Below are 18,845 nucleotides of genomic sequence, written 5' to 3'. Positions count from 1 at the left end.
TGACAGCAAAAACAAAAACAAAAACTATTTGTTTCTAACACACATTTGAGGTACTCTGTAACAACTTTTACATCTTATTTTATTTCATTTTAGCCATGACCTTATAGGGAGCTCAAGTTAGCCTGAGTCCAATGTCATTGATCCAAAGTCTAAAATCATACCTTTTTCATTGCACTTCACAAAAGGCATTTTAGTATCTTGTCTACAGTTGGTACCATGCTATTTGAATGGAATGAAACTTAGGGAATATTAAGCCTTTAACAACCTCAACCTTTTCTCCTGCATTCATGGAAGAACACTTACTTATTCCAGAGACACAAAAATTTTTCCACTGCTATTGTTTTTCTCATGTCTGCTATGAGTGAACCTTCTAGCAATACTACTTACTCAGCTTTTGAGAAGATACAGTGAGGATGTACCTATCTTCCTAAATCCTTACATCTTATTTTAATAGACTGTTAACATTCTTAGTTGTCATCATAGCAAAGCTTTAAGATTTCTTCTGTTTTCATAATCAAAGCACCTCATGAAGCACTTGAGTGAATGACGGGATTTCCCAAAGACAAGTTCAGGCACTTCTGATAATAGTCCCAGAATAGAGATGTCGGAATGAACAAGTGGAAAGAATCCTGGAGTTGCATTTGGAACATACAGACTACAACTGATTTGGAATGCTTTCAAGCTGTGTGACCTTAAGCAGATCATTTAACACTTATGAGTCCCAATGTCTTTGGAGATGGTAGTTTCTGCCCCAGTTAGACCACAAAGAGATAAAGAGAGCACATAAGAGGCCCTCTTTGGAGGCATATTTTTTACTTTTGAAAAGCACAGTACAAGGGGATATTTTTCCTCCCCTTCCTTCTGTCACTGGTCTCCATCCCTCTCTGCAAGGTCCTGGGACTTTCTAAGCACCAGCAGAGCTGACTCAGCTCTGTGGCAGCAGAAGATTCCAAGTGGCTGAATAAAGCACCCAATGCAGACAGGCAGAGGTCAGAAATCAGCCAGGGATAAAGGAACCAGGAAAGATAGAGATACGATACGGTAAAAGAATCAGAGAAAGGTAATGCATGCCTCCACTATGCTTTCTAGAATTTCTTTTGCAAATTAGTAAAAGTATTTATTTCTCATAAGGATATATACTTGATTCTAAGTTTCCTTTATAGAGTAATCAAGAACTTCTGAGAAGTAACAGAGATAAGGCTAATCAAAAAAGCTAAAATAGGAATAGGAAGCTCATTTGAAAAAACAACCATATTGGGAAAGAAAATCAACACTTGATCCCCAGATGCTGAAAACACATGACCAATTACAACCAACAATACAGCACTAGGAACAGAAGGAAGGGAGACAGCGTCAGGAGGCCTAAGACACTTATGGACATTTGTCAGACTTGCTGTAAAGGAAAGTAGATGAGGTAAAGTAAAATGAATGTTTCTAACACGCGATCAGAAAACAGCATGAGCCCAGGGAAGCTTCTTACATGTCGCTTAATTCTGCACATTAAATTAGCTTCTTGGCGACTATAACTCTTGGTCAAGAGCTGTACTATTGTTATGTCAAATAATTTTCAGTACATTTCACAAGATGATTACTATTTCATGCCTTCCCACCATCATCTGCAGATTGGAAAATAGAGATGCAGAGAGGCAAAGCACCAAAGTGCACTGAGTCTAACAGGTTGTTTGTTTACACGTTATTTTCCTTTCTTCCAACCAAAGATTTGCCTTGGTTTAATAATTAACCATAGAAGACTGCACTTTTCTTTTAATGAGCAAATAGTAAAGGAAAAGATTGAAAAATTCCCTCTCTATCTCCTTGGTGTCAAGTAAGTAAAAAAACTGGGGGAATTTTATGGCCCTATCTAAACTATTCTTATAGCCAGGAAATCGTAAAAATTAAATTTCCAGTGTAAAGAAGCAAGTTTCTAAATTAATAATAGAAAAGTTATAATTACTTGTAAGGAAATATTGTTTTATTAGAAGATATCAAATGGCAGTATATTTAGTCAATTAATATGTATGTCACAGAATTATTTTAGAATCCATGTTTATTTGGAAAAAGTATGACGCCTTTAACAAAAATACTTTTATTTTGCAGTAAGTATAAAAATAAAAATGTAAATGAGTAGTTTATGTAATTTCTAATGCTAAAATAGCACTGAATTATATCACTGGTGATATTGACAATCTTAATTAAGAAGTCACTTAATGATCATGTTAACAAATCTGGCATATTTTTTTAGGCAGATTGACACTACTCAAGACACAAGCATAACTGATGTTCCTTCAATAAGATGCAGAGTAGAATCTGTGAAGGAACATCTGATGCCTATGATAAAATTAAGGTCAAGGACTTGGTAAAATATGTTATAAACTGTAACAGATGTTCCCAGATGAAATCACATTTCTATTAAAAACTATACAGATGCTCAGTCGATAGAACCCAGAATCTCAGAATTGTAGAACCAGAAAAGGATTTTTAGAGACTAGCCATTCCCATCATTTTAAAGCAGAGGAATTGACACACAAATGTTAAAGTGGGGAGCACAACATTCCACAGTTGGTTATGTGTCTGGACTAGAACTTAAGTCCTTTCTACCATTCCAGATTGTCTGTCATTATGACAAATGAAGGGACATTTTAATATCTTACTTAAAAACATATTTAGGGTAAATTGTGTTGTGTGGTAAAATTAGGTACAGGAATATTAACAACATAGACCATTGCATGTTTTGGACCTTTCCTGATTCCTGCTCCTGGATATTGCCCAGCCTTATATTGTCTCTTAAAGTGCAAATCCCGGGAATCTACCATTCTCCAGGCATTATAAAGATGCCAAACTAATATTAAATCTGCAATGCATTTTTAAAATTTCAGTAGTACTATTAGGAATCAGCAAATATTAGCACCACACTAAATTGTGGGTGGTACCTCCTTAAATTCACATGATGAATAAACACTTTCTCAGTTGATCTTTCACAAGATTTAATATTATCCAGAGTTTGGATGCTAATACTAAACTTCTGTGAATCACAAAGGGTTTGGCAACAAATGGGCAAATACTTAACACTACTGAAATAAAAAAGCACTACACTGAATTTCACATGCTTTCTTTCATAGATAAATCAAGTCGACAGTGGAGCAACACACTTAGAGGAAAAAAAAATATATTCTAAGATGCTTATAATTTATCACTTGTGATTTTTAAGACCTTATCATAGACTGTGAACTATAAAATATGAATTCTATTATAATCTCTTTTATTGTGTCAGGAGGGATTTTGACCCCAGATTTTCACTGACCAACTGGGATAGATTTTGCAGAACATAAACACCAATAAAATGAGGAGAAAAGACTGACTTTAATCCCATTAATAAAGATCCAAAACTAATCATCTCTTCCCATTTCAACCAATGGCAGAACTAGCCATTGTTGCCATAACCTACAAGTTAATATGGACTCCTTACTTGTACCCATTCCCCACCTTAAAAAAAATATATATCATTCAACTTTATTAAGACTACATCTCACTATCTTAAATTTACTTCAGTGGCTCTCAAGTGTATGGCTATCAGAATCCCCTGGGGGAAATTTGTATTGTTAAAAATATAAAGGCCCACAAGCTCCCCTACTTCAAGGAGCCTGTGCCTCTGTGGGCATTATTAGCTGTCCATGTGATGATGATGTGTAACGAATTTGAGAAACGCTACTTTAGTGTATGCTCTTAATATTCCTCTCCTGATATTTGTATTTGCCTCTTAATTGTTCTTGCTTCTTTCTGTACCAATCCACTCTTCAGTTAGTCAACAAAGTTGAAAAATTCCAAGCTTAAAATATATATATATACTAATGGCTGCTTATCACACTTAAGAGTAAGTCTGGATTTGTTTTGCATTTAAGGCCCTTTAAGATTTGGTTTTTGCAGTCTTCTCTAGCCTCATTTATCATCACTCCACCTGAGGTGCACATTCCCCTAATGCACAATGCCTACCTGGAGTCCAGGCCATTTATAATCATTCCCATACTCATTCAAAAATTATCTATTGAGAGAAGCCCGGGTGGCTCAGTGGTTTAGCGTTGCCTTCTGCCTAGGGCATGACCCGGAACCAAGTCCCACGTCAGGCTCCCTGCATGGTGCCTGCTTCTCCCTCTACCTGTGTCTCTGCCCCTCTCTCTGTCTCTGTGTCTCTCATGAATAAATAAATAAAAAAAATTTTTTTTTAATTATCTATTGAGCTCCTACCTTCAGTGCAGCACTGGATTTAATACTATGGGTCAAGCGGTAAAGAAATGGAAATCGTATCAGTTCTCAAAAGGGGAAAAAGATGTAAGTGAATGTATTTAACTTTGTTAGAATTGTGATAGATGCTGCAAAAAGTAGTGGATTATTATGTCAGGATTTTCAGAGGTAGCTTCCTCAAGCAAGTGCTTTTTTGAGCTAATGCTTGAAGATTTTACAGAAAATAAATGGCAGGAGGTTCAGAGGGGCCTTTAAAGGTAGGGAACAGATTACAAAGGTCCAGTGGTGAGAGGAGAACTACATTTTCAAGGACTTAAGAGAAGGTCATACAGCGATCCACCTTATTTGTGGGCATACTTTCCAAGACTCCTGGTGGATGCCTGAAACTGCAGATAGTACTAACCCTAAGTATAATATGTTTTTTCCTATAATACATACCTAGGATGAATTTGTAAAGTAGGCACAGTAAGAGATTAACATCAATGGCTAATAATAAAATAGACCAATTATAACAATGTAATGTAATAAAGATTATGTGAATGTGGTCTTTCTTTCAGAATATCTTCTTGTACTGTACTCACCCTTGCTCTTCTCGTGATGATGTGAGATGATAAAAATGCCTGTTTGATGAGATGAAGTGAGGTGCACGACCTAGGCAATGTGACGTAGTGTTAGCAACTATTGACCTTCTGATGTCAAGTCAGGAGGATTCTCTGCTTCTGGATGACAGTGAACCTGAGGTAACTGAAACTGGAAAGCAAAACGAAAATAAGGGGGTGACTGCTGTAGACATTAAGACAAAAAAGAGAAAATGTGGGTAGCCAGACGTAAAGTTGGTGATGGTGCAGAAACCAGTTCATATAAGTATTTGTTAGCCATAGTTGCTTTTTTTTTTTTTAATTCTAAGGAAAATTGAGAGTTTCAAGGAGAAAATTGTCTTAGATTTGCATCTGAAAAGAACATTATGACCACAACGTAGAGGATGGATTAGAAGATGGGAAGCATGGGCCATATACCTCTTTATAGAAGCCCATTGCAGCAGTCCAGGAGAAAACAGATGCTGCTTGGAGAAAGCTCTAAACACCAGAACTGCGTCATGGCATGCTTTACTCTCCACTCAAAGGACCATCTTTTTCCCATATCATCTTTTGGTTTCATCTGCAAGGCCTAGATTATATTGGGTTTTCTTATCATTGGCCATTTACTCTTGCTACATTTTAATTTTTTATATTTTAATTTATTTTTATTTTATATTTTATTTATTTGTTTGTTTTAGAGAGAGATAGCATATGTGCACAGAGATAGAGAGAGAGAATCCTAAGCAGGCTCCATGCCCAGTGTGGAGCCAGATTCAGGGCTTGATCTCATGACCCTGACATCATGACTTGAGCTGAAGCTCAGATGCTTAATCCACTGAGCTACCCAGGCTCCCTGACTCTTGCTACATATTAAATATTAATTTATACATCTCTCTCCTACACTGAAATACAAATTATTAAGAGCAGGAGCAATATTCTATCTTTATCTCCACTGCCCAATCAATTCTATGTTTCAATAAATGTTTGAATGAATTGCCCATAAATTGACCAGCCATGTGATGTTGAACAAGTAATTTAACCACTGTAGACCTCAATTTCAACACTTAATAAGTAATCTCATCTCCTCACCCACTGTAAGCCCTTGGAGTTAGCTACCAGCAGGTAAATATCCTTTTCTTGGAACTGAGGGTATGTGGAGAATCAATCAGGCAGATTCCAAAGGATAGATTTAACTGAAAAAGATTTTGTAAGGGGGATTTTAGAGCTATTTAGGTAGAATTCAGAGTCCAACAAGAATATATGAACCACCCAGGAACTCTGATATTAGGAAGCCTCTACCACTCCTACACATGAAAAGATAAGGGGAAGGAATAGTGCTAATGAAGCCTCCTGAGAAATGGAGCTATGGGTGTGGGTCTGTTCAACAGAAGTTGTGGCCATAAGGCAACTACCACCAGGACTATGGCCAAGCAAGGAGTGAGCTGGTGGCAGGAGGAATCTAGTTCACCAGTCTAGCTCTTCTCTCAGCCATCAATACATTTCTACAGCTTCTTGAAGGACTGAGGCCATTTGAAAGCCAGAGGGCAAGGAAATCCAGGTGATTATGTTTTTGAGGTTAATCTTTCAGGCCACTGAGCATGAACTAGAAAAAGGAAGGGTGGATCTAGTGATGCGAATGGAGAGAAATCAGAACAGAAAGGTTTCCACAAGAAAACCATGGAGATTCAATTTAGTAAAACAAAGGAGTCTAATAAAGCCTTCTAAATGGTGCTGTAGGCCAAATATGAGAAAAAATAAGAACATGGAGTACTCAGAAAGGGGATTACAGAACCATGGGAATAATGGCAAAAATTATGTAAACGGGCCAAGGGGAGGACAATATGGGCAAATGTTCAGGCCTGAATTTTTTGCTATCTTTCACATTTGTGTCTATATCTGTGTTTGAAGGACAGCAATAAACTTTCCAATCAGGAAATCAAGTGATCTCAGTATTCACATCAATTTATATAATGTTATTACAGTTGCAATAAAATACCTTTTTACTATCTAGAATTTAGACACTCTTGTCTTGCATACCCTATTTAATTTGATTTAAATTATTGAAAACTCCATGACCTGGGAGTGTAAAACTCAATGCATTGAGTATATCCAATATCAATGGAAAGTTTCTTCATATTAACACACGTAATTACTACTCATCTCCAAAGAACCTATGTGCTAGATAGGGAGTAGAGGCTTTCCGGATCTCATCCAGTCCTGGTATCAAAAGTGCACAGGAAGATGCTATAATCCACAATATACTGGAAAAAGCCTAAGGTCAAAGAGGAGGTAACACATCCCATGTGACACAGAAAGTGGAAAGACTGGGACTCACATTCAGGTCTTTTAGTCTGGAGCTCTCATTCATTCCTTAATGTGCTAGGAGCTTCACGAAGCAGTGGAGCTGCCTATAGTTGGGGCTAAAGAAGTTGTTGATGATTTCTATGTTTAGATACAGGAGTACTAAGGGGAATTTCCTTTCTTTTCTAATTAATTGAGAAAAACATATGAGAAGAGATAGAAATTTTGAGTTAATTGGTTCAGGGAAATGAGTTAGCTTGATTAAGCAAGAGTACATGATACCCAACAAATGCTTATTACAGAGAGAAATGAACCTCATCTAGAGTCTTGGGGAGCATCAGCAGGCTGGGCCTGAAAAGCATGGTTTCGGCAGGATGGAACGATTGAAGGAGAGATTGCAAAAAGAGATTTTCAGCCATGAGAAATTGTTTGTGGGAAAATAGGCTTTGCAAGTTTGCCTTCTTGGCAAACATCACATATTTCTTTACATCACCCATCTCCTTGCTTTATTGACTCATTCAGTTTCTTTAATTCCAAAAGCAAATTTGATTTCTTTTTACATTCCATGCACACTTCTAGGTCCTGGGCGTATAAAGTCAAAGTGACACATTCTTTCCCCTCATAAGAGTTTTATATCCGTGGAAGACACAGAGCCATAAACCAGCAAGTGTAATTTCATATGATTGTGTTAAAATAGCTGCTGAGGATGTCTCAGAGACACAGAGAAAGAATATTTTCATTGCTAAGAAGTCAGAAGAAGTCCTTTTCAAGAGCTTGGTCTTGAAGAATGAGAATTAAATGGGTAGAGAAAAAAATCTAAAGGTTTTAAGAAAACTATACTTGTGAAATTCTTGAAGACAGAGGCAGAGCTTGTAGGACCAGAGTAGAGGATACATGTGGGACTGGAATGCAAGATGAGCCAAAAGAAGCAGGCAGGTGCCATGCTACATGAAGGAGCTTGGATAGCAAGTTAGGGAATTTGAGAGGAACCACAAAGCTCTGGGAAGCCACTAAAAGATTTAAATCTGCAGAGTGATAAAATCTGATACAAGGTTAGAAGAGATCATACGGGATGCAATGTGGGATGGACAGAGGAGGAGTCCAGGCAGGAGGCATGGAGACCAATTGGAAGCTTGGTTCCAAACCTGAGTGACTATGCAAGTGGTTGTGAGGTTACTGACATGAGGAACATAGAGTGACGAGTGGACTGGATTGGAGAAAAGAAGTTTCCAATCTAATTATTTCCCATTGACAAATTTTCATCATCCCTTCTTTAACATAATAATGAGAAGGGGAAATATATATAATTGATAAGAATGGATTAGAATATACTTCTGCTTATTTTCTGGCCCTGATCTGAATACTGGCTTCCAGGGAACTGTGTTTATTATAAATTCACAGAAGAGGGAGACATGAATTAAGAGGGATCCTGATGGACAATGGTCTCACCCCGTTTTCTCCAGTCTCCACTCCTCAGGATTTCAAAAGATAGGAAGGCATCTCTTCACAGTGACTTCATAGTGACCTTTGAGGGGGAAACCCAAGCCTCTGTTAAGGATAAATGAATTCACTGAGAATATGGTTTTTACTTCCGAGCACTTACCTTTTGCCAAGTAGTGTCTGTTATGCCAAGGTTCACATTAGCAGGCAGCGTGAAGGAGGGAAAAGCAACTCGACCACCACTTTGGAATGGATTTTTTACCTGCCTCATTGCAGATAAGGGACATTATTGATCTGATTAGGGTAGTTCAATTAGCAGAGCAAACAGATTCCTAGACTGGAGAAAAGGCTAAATGACTTTTGCCTTTGACCTAGAGAAATTACCTAGGCAACCAGTACTTCAGTTTTTCTGTCTCCTAATTGAGCCCGGTAAGTGCTACACTATCCAAATGAGTGGGTCTCGAACCCAGCTGATTTTGATGTGGTTTGGGAACCATTGCTCTACATATAAAGACTGTAGAGAGCTTTGCAAAACAGATCTATCTCATTTGGGCTCCCTCCTCCAAAATGGGGTAAGGAGGCTGCCTGTGAAAAACAATGTGAGATCCAAGTAAAATGTACCACATCTCAGTAAATGAATGCTAGTGATTTGAAGAAATGTAACACTGCTGTAGTAAATAATGCTTTATGACAAAAATATTTGGTTATTTTACAGTATTGCTCAAGCGAGGAAATAGCACTAATTACAACACTTTCTTTTCATTCTGTGTAACAAGCAGGATTCTCTGGTGCAAACATAAGATGCCAATTCTATAATTTAAGGAGAAAATAAAAATATGGGTGGTTATGGGGGTGGCTCATGTGAATGAAGGGTAGGATGACAAGGAAGCTGCATGGAGACATGAAACATTTGACTCTAGGGACCTGGGTGGTAGGAACCAACAGAATTCTTTCCCAGGGGACAGCTGAAAAAATGAAGTTCTCACCAAATCAAGCGCTTTTAAAAATAATATTCAGGGTGGAATGAGCCAGCATGAAAAGGAGAGTTGTTTAAGAAGAGGGAAAGGTTCTTTAGAACTTTTGAGAAGCAGTTATTCAAAATACATTTTAGTTCTTTAGTGAGTGTCAATCCCTTGATGAATTATACTCATTTAAAACTGGAAACAGACCAACAAATATTCTTTTTTTATTTCTAAACTGGTTTTAATTGCTTTTTTAATAATAAATTTATTTTTTATTGGTGTTCAATTTGCCAACATACAGAATAACACCCAGTGCTCATCCCATCAAGTGCCCACCTCAGTGCCTGCCACCCAGTCACCCCCACCCCCCGCCCTCCTCCCCTTCCACCACCCCAACAAATATTCTGTATAAAGAACATACCTTAGAGGAAGACAGCATGAGAGAGAATAATAATTGTTTTTAAACCTGGCTTTGCTGCCTTGAGATCCAGCAAAGTAATGCAAAAAAAAAAAAAAAAAAAAAAGGTTAAGTTGTGCAATGATAAACTTAAGAAGGCCATGGGAGGAAAGCAGGGAGGAGGAGAAGGAGGAGGAAGAGGAAGAAGAGGAAATCTACCTTCAAAGTGGTAAAATAAAACTTAATTTCAGTGGAATTTATAATGAACTGAAAATGCGTTCCTTTCCAGGTGTGTCAAATTTTCTTAAAATAAATACCCTTTCAGGGATTGTGAATGATATCCTGCCCAATGGATAATTTTCCTTAACTGCTATTTAGCTCAACAAAATTTTTAGATGATTCAGATGCTACTCTAGTATTAATTGTCACAGGATGAAATCTAGAAGTCTCGATGATGTAATGATAGAGTTTATAGGACTGATGGTATGCAATGAAGTATGTCATTTTTCTAATGCCACAGTAGAGGCAAAAAGTCTTTTTCATTTTGAGAACTTTTGCTCAATCTTACATATATTATCAATGTAGCTTTAGGCAAGCATTTTGATGTTTTTAAGGCTCCATCTCAACATACAAAAGGAGATGGTTAGGGACGCCTGGGTGGCTCAGCAGTTGAACATCTGCCTTCACTCAAGGTATGATCCCAGGGTCCTGGGATCAAGTCCCGTATTAAGCTCCCTGAAGGGAGCCTGCTTCTCCCTCTGCCTATGTCTCTGCCTCTCTCTCTCTGTGTCTCTCATGAATAAATAAATTAAATCCATAAAAAAAAAAAAAGGAGACGGTTAATCACAACAAACCCTGCCTATCTCACAGGAACATGAAGTACGTAGGGCAAAATCATTGGTGGTAAAATCACTGCAAACCCTTATGAATTTGAGGGTTACTTATAGATATCTGGACATATTATTTAAGAGTAAAAAAATGGTAGCAGATCTCTTGACTAGAGGCCAGAAAAGCCATAAGTAACAGAATTCACATTCATCACAACCATTTGGAGCAATGTTTCACAAACTGGAGTGACAGTTTTGAAGAGTTAACCCCAAAGTGCTAAGTTTATATTGTAACTCTTAAAAGGAAGTAATTTGTGTCTGTAATATATGTAATCTCCATAAACCATTTCTTTTTTAAGATTGTGTGAACAGCACTAAGAAAAGCTGCAGTGGCAACACCACCTTTGATGTGACAGAGAATGAACATAATTAATATTGCATACAAATACAATCTCAAAATATTAGATAGTGAGCTCACTGCTTAATTGTTCTGAAAATGATAGGGTATACTCCTTTTAGGCTACATCCCCGAGAATTTTTTTTAATTGCCCTTTAATAGAAATCATGCTTTATTTTTAGTCTAGAGAAAACAAAGTCTGTGGGAACCACCTTCTTCCACCCATGTCTTGGCAGTGGGAACTAGTGTCTCAGATCAAGACTATTTACCCATCCCCATGGCAACAATGTGTTCCTTCCTGCATAAATCCTAATATCATAGGACCCAATGGTTCTTTAGTATGGCATTTCAACCCCAAAATAACTATATTGATGTGAATATAAATGCTCTAAATAGAACTTTTTTAAAAAAATTAAAATATTGCCATGATGCTAGAAAGTCTGATGTAGCCTTTTCACCAGATCTTTGTTTTGGAATAAACTGTCTGCCATTTCGGAGTATGGATGCTGGATCTTCAAAGGAGTTGGACCTTTTAATCTGTTATTTGGCAGAACATTATGTGGACTCTAGCAATGTTGGGGTTGGAGCTCTGAATAATGTCCCTACATCCATGTAGCCACAATCCACGAAGACATTGCCTGTGGGTTGCCTTGGTTTAGGGGTCATTACCCTCTTGTTTGCCAGGCTCAACAAGAAATTAAATCCCTAAAAGCTTCATCTACCCTAAGACCTGGTCACTTTCCAGGTTGCTAGATGTACTAAAACACACTGGCAAAGATTCCAAATAGCAAAAAAGATTGAGTTGTACCCATAAATTGCTTTGGGATCCTCAAAAGAAAAATGCTGTCCAAATACCAATAAGTGGTATTAACTATTTTGTCTCATGGTCAGACCTGACACTTAAACCTACACACACATTTTAATAAAAGTAGTGTTCTACTACTTGTACTTCCTTCCATACAAATACATTATAATTTTTGTTTGAGAGAGTGTAGGTGGTGGCACAGATATTCTATTTCCCTCTGACAGCTTCCCCTCCAGTGTTTCAAATGTATTAACACTCAGCAGGTGAAATTAAAATACTTTTTATACTTTGAACCATTCCCTTGTAAGATCTCCTATGATTGTTAAATCAGGGTTGAGTGAGCTGCAACTGGATGTGTCATTCATTGATTTTTTTTTTAGTAGAGATTTAACATTTCTATGCATTTTAACACCCTCTTTTGGTAATGAAAGCGTTGGGAGCCAACTCTTTCTCTGTTCTCTCTTGAAGGCCTGCTGTTCTTTCTCATTTTTCAAGAGCTTCATGAACAAATAAAGTAACTTGGCATTGTCATGAAAAGGAATGTTTCAGTACTCTGGTCCCACTGATTGTACTCCAAATAATTTGCTCCTGCCCTTTGCATTATAAAAGCAACCAGATGAAAAAGAGTGTTGTACATCTAAGCATAGACAGAAGAGTCCAATAAGTAGAAAGGCTGTCCAGGCTCCAGCTTGACTCCCAAGATTCTAAAATAAGTGCACTTTTTTCTTTTTTTAATGAAATTGTCTAATGAGAATGCTAGTTGGAAAGGACTAGCTGAAGAAACAAGTGAATTTTAATCTCATTGAGGTCAAGAGCTCTATTTTATTCAAGTTTGTATTTCATGTGGTTAGTGGCCCATTAAGGCCTTACACAGATACAGGAACACAAGAAAGTAAAGATTTATTAATCATCAAGTGGTCATTTTTGCAATATAAATGGAAGAAAGATTTTTATTTAAAAAATATATTGTTAAGATATTCTAAACAAAGCACCAAGTATAAGTTTGGGGACTATTTCTTTTTTTAAAACATTTTATTTATTTATTTGAGAGAGAGAGAGAGAGAGAGAGAGAGTTCCCCCTCCATGCAGGGGGAAGGGGAAAGGCAGAGGGACAGGGAGAAGCAGACTCTCCACTGATCAGGGACCCCTATGCAGGGCTCGATCCCAGGACCCTGAGATCGTGACCTGTGCCAAAGGCACACTTAACTGACTGAGCCACCCAGGTACCCCAAGATTGGGGAATGTTTCTTATGTAGTTATGTACCTGTCTTTATGTGTTTGTGATATATCTGTGTGGGACACATAAAGTATGACTATAAAATAATGAGACCTAAAGAGACACATATCTTGGACAATATACTTGTGTTGAAGCGAAGTTTCATTAAATGAGGTATGCTAAGATACTGCCCAAACTCAAGTGGTATCTAAATATAAAATGTTGCAATTATAGATTATTCAAAGCACATCATTATCGATCTGCTCCTTTGGTCTATATCAATAAAATAATAATGTTGTCAGGGACCAGGAAGAATGAAATGTCTCTGCCCGTAGCTATACAAGTCCAGAAAACAGAGCACAACTGACATAAAAATTGATGGCAGGCTGTAGAGGCAATGCATATCCAAGACCATTTAATGATGAAGCATTCTTACCTGTCCGATACACAATTTGGCTTTGGAATATATTCTTTTTTTTTTTCAAAGGAGCCTTTTTATCATTGTAATTTCAAATCATGACAGCTCAGAAGCTGTCATTAAGAATAAGAATAAACTGAAGAACTTTTTTCCTCCTCCACAGACAGGATTGCAATCTATGGATGTATTGTGAATGTGGCAGCAGAAAAAGACATGAAACAAGACAGGTCCTCAATAACTTCATACCTGGAGCCACTAGTGATTGTGTTTGCACTCATTCTCAGCTGCAATCACTCAGTCTCACAGCTGGACAACACCTCTCATTCAAAATAAACCTTCCGTTCTTGATTGCTCCATATCACGTTGCTGCCATTTCCAGCTGTTTCTCGATCAGAATACATTGCTTTAAGATCTGCCTCTTTATGTCCTCAAAGCAAATGAACAAGCACAGGAATATTTTGAAACATTTTATTACACTTACCAATGTTATTTGACTCTGTAACAAGTGAAAAACAAATTACAATGAGGAATGCTGTTTTTGAAGAACTGCAATTTCCATTTGCCTGTATTTGTGGATAAGAAATTTGGGGCTTTTGGACCAGAGACTCCCTCTGTTCATCATGGTTGAAATTTTACAGGCCGGATGAAAAGACTGGAGAAAAGCAGAGTGATTTACTGAACTTGTTGCCTTCAGAAAGCAATCTCATTGGTAGTTCTACAGTACCTCATATAAAATAAGCTCAGGTTTGGAGAAATATAGATATATATTTCCATGTAATATCTGTGCATTTTCCTAAATGCTGCCATGCCTTTTTACTATGTTAATGAATAGCTTAGATGATGAACATGCTTTATAGGCTTTGCTGGCTACTGTGTGAGCCTCTGGACATGGTTAGTTCCTAAGAAATGCTTAGTAACATGCACTTTTGCAAAGTCTCTTGAGTTTTTGGAACAATGGCCAAGGGTGTTTGGAGAAATGCTTTCCTGTCTTTACAGACTCAAAATCACCACTGAGTTCTTCCAAGTTTGTACCAACCTTACTGACCTTGCTCAGTCTGGCTCCAACTGTCCTGGGGGACAGAATGATTCCTCATTCACCAGTGCCTTTAATTACCTTCTTTTGCAAAAAAATGTTCTCTGGGGTCCAAGGAGGATGTTGAGAAAGAATGCTATGGCATTCCAACATTTTCTCTTTACTCAAGCATCCAACAATTACAATCAAAGTACATTGAAATTGCTTACCTTTATTTCAGCTCATCTCATCAAACTCTGTCTACAGCTCAATGAAACATATGAAAAGACAAAACAGTACAAAAAACTTCTTCATTGTACGTTAATATCTCTACTTGTCCTGTAGAGATAAGCCCATGGACGTGATCATGCTTAACTGGGCTGTCTACATAGAAGATAGAATAATATAGAATAGACTTTAAATGATGCACTACTACAATTCATAAAGTCTTTTAAACACTGATTTTTTTTTATAGTCAGTATCTGGTGACAAAAAAAAACACAAATAACAGCAAAACCTGAGTAGATTAATGACCTTAATATTTTTTAAAATTTATTTATTTAGAAATATTACTTTAGGAATTTATTTGCTTACAAATAGAATATTATAATAGGTACTATAAATAGATTATATAGTATATACTAGGCTCAGTGCCTGAATCTAGGAATATTCTAATCCACTTTCAAAGGAGAATCTACGGTTTCAATAGAGAACAAAAATAATTGAATACTGTTTCATTTTGTTTTGCTTTGTTTTTGCTTTTTAAGTGAAATATAGAACTAAACTCTCAAGTAACTATGGCTATCCCAACTTGCTTGCTTTCTCCTGGAGGGAAGTCCTTATGTTCCACATAACGTCAAAAGAGTATCATTGAACACCTATGATGAGCTTGAGATACTAAAGCCCAGAAGGAATATGAGACCAGTTTGGGCTTTCTATTCTGTTGTTCAAGGGCTCATAATTGGAAGACAAAAAAAAAAAAAAATCTGCTTGCAAATGTTTTTTTTTTTTTTAATATTTCTTGCAGATCATGGAACATGAGTTTAGAAAGAAGTGGAGGCAGGAGGGCCTATCATTTGCAAATGGCACAGAAGAGCAAAATCAAATCCTGGAAGAGAGCAAAAATGAGATGAATTTACTCAAGATCATCTCCCTGGAGACTGCCAGCTCGATTAGAGCTAAATTGCTATTGATGACTTCAAAGAATCAGATCATGTAATTTGACATATAAGGATATATGGCACAAATAATCAAATATTTAAATAATGAAAACACCAAATGAATTAAATATTCCTGTTATATAGAACTATTAGAATTACTTAAGAGACCTTCCAGATGCAATCTGTTATGTTAAGTACAATGATTCTGTGTTTCCATGTGCCGGGCAGAATTTAAAATGCAAGGGATCATATAAGCATAGCAGACCAATTTTTAAACTAACTGAAGCCCCAACATTTCATTCTGATGGGTGATTGCACACTACCACATCTCTTCTCTTTGTCTTTCTTCTCTTCTAACATATTCAGCAGTTAATTTAGAAAGTAAGATGTCCCTTTAGAAACAAAGAAGACATTAAGAATTTTCTTGCAGAGGGTGCCAAGTAAGAACCTACCCTCTTGCTCATCTCGGTAAACATTTGCTTTCAAGATTGCTGTAGTATCCCATTATCATCAAGTCCCACCAAGAAGGAAAATTAAGTCTTGTAAAAAAAAATCACAATTTTGATTGTGCCAAAACTCCTCCATTTAATATACCCCAAACCAATATGTGCAGTCTGTCACTTGAGGTCCTAGGGTTTCCTCGATCCCAAGCCTCAGCCAACCTGGACTCGTCACAATTTGTCAGGCAGATTGGTGCTTGACTTCTTGATTCTTGCTCCTGGGCAATGACTCAAACTCTGTCCACCTAGAATTCTTGACTTCTCATTTACCCATTCATTCCCTCGAGAACTCAGGACATATGTACTTGTTCCTTGGTCTGTGCCAGTATCTGTCCCTCTCTCAATCCTAACCCTGCTTCAAGAGTGAGGTGTCTCATTCAAAGCCATACAATTATTCCATGACATCTTTCTTTATCTTTCTCATCAAGAGTAATTTATTGATGTATCCATTTCATCATTTATTCATTTAAATATTGTGTTGAATGTCTATTATATGCTGAGTCCTAATAATACAAGTACAAATGAAGTCTGTTCCCTGACTTTATAGAACTTGAAGCTGATTTAAAAAGCAAACCAGTGAAACAGCAGGTACCCCACAATTATAGAGTGGAAGAGGGCAAACATGTATAATGTGTGCCCCTAGAACCCTAAACCACCCAGGAATGGCCAGGGTCCTCTCTCTAGAGAAAAGAACTGATGATCTGAGCCTAGAAATTCAAGGAGATTTAGCTAAATATAGAAAAGAAAGGAGAATGTTCTTTGCAGAAAGAAAAGGCACAGGAAAATAGCATAAGAAGTATGAGGAAAACCGTGGCATTCTAGCGGGCCAGGCTGCACACACACGGTAGTCATTAAGGTGGCTGAAATGAAAGAAGCTTGGTGGGTGAGTGACCAGAGATGAGATTAAGATGTGAATTGCAAGTAAATCTTGAAACATGTCTGAGAACTAAGCTAAGACATTTATATTTTATCCTAAATGATTTGGGGAAGGATCGAGAAGTGTTGAGTGCAGAGGGGAAAAATTGGAATTTAATTTTGAACGTTACCATCGTCCACCGAGATACTTGGAGCTGAAGAAAAGAATTCCCAACAAAAGCCTGATCTCAAAATGGATGAAATCCACTATTTGTATTAATTATCCTTTTATTTTTCTCAAAGAACAAGAAGTCCAGGGGTGGGTAGTTTACTGCTACAGCAACTCAATGATGCTGTCAAGAGCTGATGTTCTTTCTGTCTGGTTCAGCCTCCTTACCTCACAGCCTTTTCTTCTCCTGCATGTCCCCTTCTGGTCACCAAACAGCTGCTGCAATTTCAGGTGTCAAGTTTGTTCTCTGGGAAGAAAATAGGTAGAAGCAGTATAAGGTCAAGAAGGAAAAAAGCTAACGTTGTCCCTTCTTAACAGATAAATAAACACTTGCTTGAAGTGTCACTCAGGAGACTCCTATGTATACCTACTTGGCCAGAACAGTGTTACATGGTAGTCCCTAGCTGCAAGGGACAGTAAAAAAAAAAAAAAAAAAAAAAAAGAACTTTCCTTTCAGAAATGGCTTATGTGTGCAGTCACCATCTGCCATGTCCATCATTGACCTACATTTGGTAAGCTTTTAAAATATCATATCTTGGGGCACCTGAAGGGCTCAATGGTTGAGCATCTGCCTTTGGCTCAGGTCATGATCCTGGGATCCTGGGATTCAGTCCCACATTGGACTCCCCTCTCTGTGAGGAGCCTACTTCTCCCTCTGCCTATGTCTCTGCCTCTCTCTCTCTCTCTGTTTCTTACGAATAAATAAATAAAATCTTTAAAAAATATATCACATCTTAATTTTCCTTTGATATATATTATTATTATATAGAACATATATTATTATATTGATAATACATTATTATGCATATATGATACATTGTATAGATATACAAAATAAAATGTGTTATTATATGGAATATATATATGTACATACACACAAATATAGATGCCTGATTAAAGGGAGAGAATGGGAGGTTTGAATGTCAGAATGTTCTGAATAAAAAAAAAAAAAAACTTGCCCCTACTTGTTCCAGCCTTAGTGTGTTATGCAGAGATTACACAAATCTAGATTCCTCAAACTTACCATTAATATATCTATTTTGTACTCTTCTCTCTTTTGTTTTGTACAAATTTTGGAGCGTACATGAAGTAGAGAGGATAATATAATGAGTGCCCTATTGACCACTCAACCACCTGTGATGGTTATCATTTTGCCAATCTTGTTTCATCTACCCCTCCCCTTTTCCTCTGGAATGTTTTAAGCAAACTAGTTCCATTTCAGTACACAAGAAAATGAGTTAACGCTGTATACCTCAAATTGATTTTTTTCTTCTTCAGACAGGAGATCCTATAAGAGTTTTAACATGACTTTGGAAAAAAAATGGTGAATGGAAAAATGTCACTCGGAAATTCTCTCTCATATATGTGTATACACACACACATAAACATACACATACACACAAGAGTAAGAACAGACTGAGAAAAAAGAGAGAAATTTTAAAGCGGAAAAGCCCAATTTCCAGGAGCTGGAAGGCTAAGTGGAGTTTCCACAGGCCCCTGAAGGAGTGC

At 37.2% G+C, this 18,845-nt stretch overlaps 2 long non-coding RNA genes across 10 annotated transcripts in view; one reads left to right on the top strand and one right to left on the bottom strand.

Annotated features, from left to right (window-relative positions):
* The window catches only part of LOC112664473 (uncharacterized), a 59,922-nt gene that overhangs the window by 34,562 nt on the left and 6,515 nt on the right, over positions 1–18,845 (bottom strand). Inside the window, exons 2-7 of one of the 8 annotated variants that reach the window (XR_004805950.2) lie at positions 17,505–17,583; positions 13,827–14,007; positions 9,942–9,999; positions 8,722–8,820; positions 8,568–8,643; positions 4,821–4,989 (exon numbers count right to left, since the gene is read on the bottom strand). This is a non-coding gene — a long non-coding RNA (uncharacterized LOC112664473). Of the gene's footprint in view, positions 1–4,820; positions 4,990–8,567; positions 10,000–13,826; positions 17,584–18,845 lie in introns of all 8 variants that reach the window. The other 7 variants (XR_004805952.2, XR_004805953.2, XR_004805951.2 and 4 more) reach the window with 7 other exon arrangements.
* On the top strand, positions 1,285–18,063 carry LOC118351113 (uncharacterized). Of its 2 annotated transcripts, none has more exons than XR_004805957.2 (3): positions 1,285–1,414; positions 4,797–4,979; positions 15,620–18,063. It is a non-coding gene; the product is annotated as an uncharacterized LOC118351113 (long non-coding RNA). The 2 variants fall into 2 exon arrangements; XR_004805956.2 differs by lacking the exon at positions 1,285–1,414 and adding an exon at positions 1,711–1,825.

The sequence above is a fragment of the Canis lupus genome, chromosome 17 (assembly GCF_003254725.2).
Source record: "Canis lupus dingo isolate Sandy chromosome 17, ASM325472v2, whole genome shotgun sequence".
Lineage (NCBI taxonomy): Eukaryota > Metazoa > Chordata > Mammalia > Carnivora > Canidae > Canis > Canis lupus.
The sequence above is the reverse complement of the archived record's forward strand: the minus strand, read 5'-3'. Positions and strand labels throughout refer to the sequence as shown.